The following is a 6,617-nucleotide window of genomic DNA, read 5'->3' as shown; positions in this document are numbered from 1 at the left end:
TCTGTGTTTTTCTCCACAAACAAACAAACAAACAAATAAACAAACAAAAAACTACCTCAGAACAATTCCAGAGTGACAAATCTATATGTTTGCAGATAAGTCCTACTTTTCTGTAATCGAAGACGTTGATACTGTAAAACTATTCCCTGTGGTTCTATCTGATGTTCTAATGGTTGTGCCAGTTTGTGATGCATTAGCAACACCCTTAAAGTGACAGTGTGTATTTTCCATGGCAATAGAGGGCAGTACATACCTAAATCATTGCAAACAAGCAGTATTTTTGTGTTTGAGTAAGACCTCACCAACGGATGGCTATTAGGGTCAAAAACGAATGAGTACTTTGTGAATTTGTTGAACCGCCATCAAAATGACAAGCACATCAAACTCCTTTTCATCAGTGGCAACAAGTGAAGAGGTAAATGTGTTAATCAATGTTTATGAATGGTGAAAGTTTTGTAACTGCTTGTTACAAATCAGTAAAAGCGTTTTGTCCTCACAGGCTCCTGTACAAGGAAACATGGCGTCTCCCAGAGTCTTACACCTACTCCCATGTATTTTAGACCTGGTTTTTATGGTTGTGAGTTATAAAGCCACCACTATGTTTCAACAACTGGGAATCATTTAATTAATTTTCAACACGTCTATGCATCTTTCCAGAAATTACTGTAATCTATTTAGAGAAATTGCATTGTATTTTGTGAAAATGCACACCTTGACATTTCTGCATGTTTTATGATGCGCCTGCTTTAAATTCCTGATGACCAGAATGTGCATTCAGTATGATGTTTCCTTTCCTCCCAGCATGTTTTCAATCACAATTGGCATGAAATCATCTAGCATGTGCGTAAATCTTCCCTTTTCATTTTCCGGTTGGATGTTGTGTAACGCTTCAGTCTGTTCCCCCCCACCCCTACGAGGTTGAAGCCGTATATCACAGGCTGTGTGTGGTGACAGCTGGCTACTGGTGACAGAGTCAGAGGAGAAATCTGTCAAAGCAATGAACACCTTAAATGGAATCAGGTTTGATATTTGAACTAATATGAGGAGTCAGATTGAAGGACTTGTACTTTGGAGCTTAAATGCTTTTGAAGTATTGACTAACAGGACAGCATCTCAATGAAATCAATATTCTAGATTAATTGAATTTATAAGATTTTAATTTTAGTGAGCTGCAGTCACATCTTGTATGCAAAAGTGCCTCTTCCTTTCTTCCCTGTCTTCATGTGGGATTCAAAGCAATTATAGATCACTCAGTGAGATGGTCTTTAATCCATAGAGCATTTCTCCATTGTCTGTGTGGAACTGTTTGTGTGTTCAGCATTGACAATATAGGTGTGTGAAACAGTTTAAAACAAGCTGCCAGTATTGCATGACTGTTAGTACACTGCCCGGCCAAAAACCACCTGGACTTTAAGCAAATAGGTAGGAGCCTCCTATTGGATGAATAGTGCATGGGCGATTATCTTTTGGCTGGCAACAAGTTATTTAACCCCAGCTGGTGCAATGAGCTTGTAATGAAGAGGACTTTCATTACTCATGTTTGTAAAGTATTTTGTCACTGATATGTTTCTTACACTGTGAAATAGAAGCACTTTAACTTGACCCCCTATTATCACTGTCTTTTCAAGTGCATTTGTGGGTGAAAGAAGGCAGTGGTACATCTAATGTTTTAAGATATTTATTGAAGAGTTTATAGATTGATGGGCCTTTGTTCAGGAGAACCACAGCTGCTCCTCATTAAGCCATGTGGAGTAGTCTGGAGAGAGGAAAGTGTTACCTGAAACAACAAAAGGGTTTCTCAGGAAGTAGGAAAGCGATGGGGTTAAAATGCACAAAAGTTCAGTCTTAAACTGAGGCCCTATCCACACGTAGCCGGGGATCTGCCAAAACGTAGATATTTTTCTACGTTTTGGCCTGTCATCCACACGAAAACGGAGTATTTTCACACGAAAACGGATCTTTTTAAAACTCCGGCCAAAGTGAAGATCTGCGTTTTCTCCGTTTTGGGTGTCTGCGTGTGGACAGACAAAACCAGAGTTTTAAGGTCCGCAACGTCACTTTCCGCGACAAAACAATGCTGACATCACGTGTGCAACCTGTGTTTACACTAGCCGACAGCATGGATGCCCTCAGAGCTGCGCTCGCTTTATCAAGTGTCCAAGCGCTTTTTGCTTGTTTGTTTTTGCAAGCAGAATTACTGCTCCTAGAGGAAGACCACAGACGAAGGTCTGGCATGTCCTTAACAACGTATTTATCCGGGTACGTGTGGACAGAGTTTGTTTTTAAAACGCGGTGGTGTGGATGCAAGTTTTTGGAGGGGCGGATATTCGACTTTAAAAAAACCCGGCTACGTGTGGACTAGACCTTAGAAGTAAAGTTGAAAGTGTGTTCACTCACATTTCTTCCTGTTTCCTCACCAGGGTGTTCGGGCAAATCTTTCCCTGGGGGTCCGAGCACCATTTAAAGGTTCCAGTTGAGGCCAGAAGGAGAGGGTGGGGGAAGTTTTCTAATGGGATTTCTCTTACGGGTGTTTTAATCTGGTGTTTAGATGCAAATTAGGATTTTTATATTTGTATTTTTGTATGTATAGGTAATGGGTTATGAAAATATGGTGGTCAGACTCAATCATCAATGCAAGATGTTGGTGACAAATGGAACATCAACGAATCACTTATGTGCATATGTTCAACCACTGCTCACTTGATATTTTCTTCTGAGAATATTCTCAGTAAACTGGTAGGGATGATTGTGGGCCAAAATCCTAGTAAATCAACCATTCTGACACTGCGTTTGAATCTCAGCACCTTTGGTTGCCTAAACCTATCTAGTTGTTGTCATGTGACTGACTAATTAGCAATTTAAAAATACACTTTGTTTGGTGAACTTCAGTCAGACTCTATAAGGCCTCATCTTGAGTAATCATACATCATTATTCAAGATGTGGATCACTAAAAAACATAAATATTTCTATATTTGGTCACTCAGCATTTTTCATGCAGGATGACCATTAAAAATGGACTCCTACACCTATCTTCTGCATTAGCTTCTGATAGAAGGTGAAATTCTAGAATTTGATGAGCCTGATAGATCTACGTCACACTAAAGGACTTAGCTGGACTCACAACAAGGAAAGCTGTTGTTATTTTAGCATCCAGAAAACAGCAGAAAATGTCTCAGCTAATAGAGGCTAACTGTTAGCATTAGTAACTTCCTCACAAGGCAGAACTCCTCCAGGCTTGTTTTTTTTTTGTGGAGACTCAATTCAGTTCAGTTCAAGTTTATTTATATAATGCCAAATCACGACAAGAGTCGTCTCAAGGCTCTTCACTTAATAAACGTTCCAGTACAGTTCAGTTCATTAAGCCAATCATAAAAAAGTTTCTTATATAAGGAACCCAGCAAATTTTATCAAGTCACTGACTGGTGTCAGTGATTTTACAGCAATCGTCATACTAAGCAAGCATTCAGCGACAGTGGAGGGGAAAACTCCCTTTTAACAGGAAGAAACCTCCAGAGGATCCTGGCTCAGTATAAGCAGCCATCCACCATGACTCACTGGGGATCGAGAAGACAGAGCAGACACACACACACACACACACACACACACACACACACACACACACACACACACACACACACACACACACACACACACACACACACACACACACACACACACACACATATACACACATACACACACACACACACACACACACACACACACACACACACACACACACACACACACACACACACCAAGCAGTGTTTCTATGGTTACATTGTGATTTCTTAGTAAATATTCTATTTGATGAGAGATAAACTTTATTGTATTTATCCTAGTGAGCCTATAATTAAATGGGTAAACAAGTAGTAGCACATTCAATGTCAAGGAAAGTAAAAAGTTATTATCAGGAGAGGGAGTATGATTAAATGGTTAGCAACAGTGTTCAAGATGATGGCCCCCTCCATGAGGCCACCACAGCTCAGCAGAACACCAATGTAGCTTCTTCTGGGGAGAAAAACACTTAGAGAAAAATTAAGTTAACAGCTGAAATTGCAGGAAATAATACAGTTAAAGAGCAGATTGTAGAAGAAAGTAGTAGGGTGTGAAAAGTGGTCAATGTATCCTCCAGCAGTCTAAGCCTATAGCAGCATAACTACAGAGATAACTCTGGATAACCTATCCTATTTAGATGGAGGCATGTTGGATGCAGGGCAATTGATCTTTCACTGAACATTACCAGAACATACATTCAAAATAAAGGCCATTGTCTTTCATTCATAGCCGTGACTTCTGGACACATATAAACATACTCAATGAGGAAGACGCATACCTCCAGTAATTGTTAATTTTTTTTTCCATCTAAGTTGCTGCGTTGTGCATGGAGCTGATGCTCACCGTGTCAGGTATTTCCTGCAGCTTACTTGTGGTTTAAGTTTGCACTGTCAGGGCAGCTTGAACACAACAGAGAGCAGTCGTCACTGGACACAACGGAAAGATCTGTGAGCCTCACATCTAATTTCTTCTAATTATTTCTCATCCTCTCACTACATTAAAGAGATGGTCTTGGGGCAACTGAGATAATCTGATCTGATTGATACACATTTTTCCTTCCAAGTGTTTCAACGTTTTCCAGCTGATCTAAATGTAACTGGCTGAATAATCTGCTGGTGAGCTACATTTATCTGCTCCTCTATAATTTGCACCGCGCTTCTAATTATTGTTGCTTTTTGTTGTCTTCAAAGTGTTTCGGTCTGATATCTAAAGAGCGCATCATAAACATGGAAGCCAGAGCTATGAATCAAGTTTCTGGAGGCCAAAGCTGCTGAAATTGGGCCTTTTGCTTAGAGTGAAAGTTGGTCAACATCTCTTCTTCTAGGTCAGTGGAATGAAGGAAAGGGTGGGTTGACTTGCTTGTCATTTTACTGCTACAAAACAGCCATTATCTCCATAATGAACAAATCTTTGCATTAAAGTTCAGACTCCCAGCTATACTTGGAAATAGGGATGCACCAATTCAATACTGGTATGCAATACAATACAATACTGATATCAGTATAGGACACCGATACTGATACTGATAGCAGTATCGTATCGATAAAAGTTAAAGATACCAGTAACTGATACCAATGCAGTTGCTTGAAAAGTGGCTTCACTGTAACTTGTCATTTCTGTTCACCTAATATTTTAGTTTTGTGATAATTTGTATTCATAAATGTTACTTTTTATCTACCCCACAGTCCTTTCGGGTTGAAAGCAGAGAAGAAAATAAAACCTTTAATACAATTCATAGCATTTTTTGTGTGGTAGAAGTATCGGTATCAGTAATCGAGTCGGCGATTACTCAAATCCAAGTATCGGTATCGTATCGGTTTGGAAAATAGTGGTAACGTTGCATCCCTACTTGGAAACAAAACAGAGGTGCTATAACCACCAGAATTTACACTTGCCACCACCAAACCAAATATTGTGAATAGATAATCTCATAAAACCAGTCAACATCACACTTTTTTCTTTGAAACTAAACACACCCTCCATCAGTACACGACACATTTGAGCTTATTTAGAGTTGAGCTACAAGGCTCACTAAAGGCGTGTGCTTCAATACATTTTTGAATAGATGTTCTGATTTGAAACTCCACAAAGCTTCTTCCTTATCTGGTTGGTCGTAAACATAATTAACATCATTGGCTGCACCATTGACTTTGGTATTGAGATTTAGGAGAAGCACAAACACATTTCTTGGATTTTATATTCTGTGATGGATTTTGTTGCTACAACAGAGTCCCAGAAAACTAAATCAGGAACCTGCAACCAGATTTACTGCAGTTTTGAATACTTTAATGATAAAAACAGAACAGTAGGCTTTAGTTTCTGCTTGTTTGTTTCCCATCATTAAAATACACATTTATGCAGATGCGGTGCAAAGTACAAATCCTTAAGACTTTTTGGTCTTTTGAGCAGCTGAAACTTCTGTTCAACTAGTCTGTCAATTATGTTTAAAATATCAGCATAACAACCATAACGCATTAACTTCAGAAATAAAAACAACATAATAAAAACAGTTGCTGGGCCTTTTTGTAAGCTTGAGTGACATTTTGTTTCCCTCTGAGCGGCTTTGTTCTCTGTTTTAAATGGATTTTTCCTTCCCTGCTCGGGGACATCACCACGAGTGTGGAGAACCATCTGGAACCCTGTGATGAGAAATAAATCATAAAGCTACTGACTCACAACAGGCAGCTCAACAGGGTCAAAAGCTTTTGGGGCTTAACAATGCAACAATGTGAAAGCCTTTGTTGTTCCAGGGACTGGCTCATTATAGAAAAGTGTGGAGGAGGCTAAACTTCTTCCTCTTTCATTCAGCTTTTCACTACACTAAGATCTTCTCATGAACAAAACGAGCATCATGTTCTGATACCTGCAGGCTGAGATAAAACAGGATAAAACACAAAAGATAGCTTTAAACTCACAGCTCTTTGAAATGGTTTTTAAAATATAATTACATGAATGCATCTGGTGTACATTTAAATTATGCTTTTGAAGATTATTGATAGAAAATGTAACAATTTAAGTTTGGAGAGTTTTTGAGACTAAAACAATAATGGGAAAATGG

The sequence above is a fragment of the Nothobranchius furzeri genome, chromosome 13 (assembly GCF_043380555.1).
Source record: "Nothobranchius furzeri strain GRZ-AD chromosome 13, NfurGRZ-RIMD1, whole genome shotgun sequence".
NCBI lineage: Eukaryota > Metazoa > Chordata > Actinopteri > Cyprinodontiformes > Nothobranchiidae > Nothobranchius > Nothobranchius furzeri.
The sequence above is the reverse complement of the archived record's forward strand: the minus strand, read 5'-3'. Positions refer to the sequence as shown.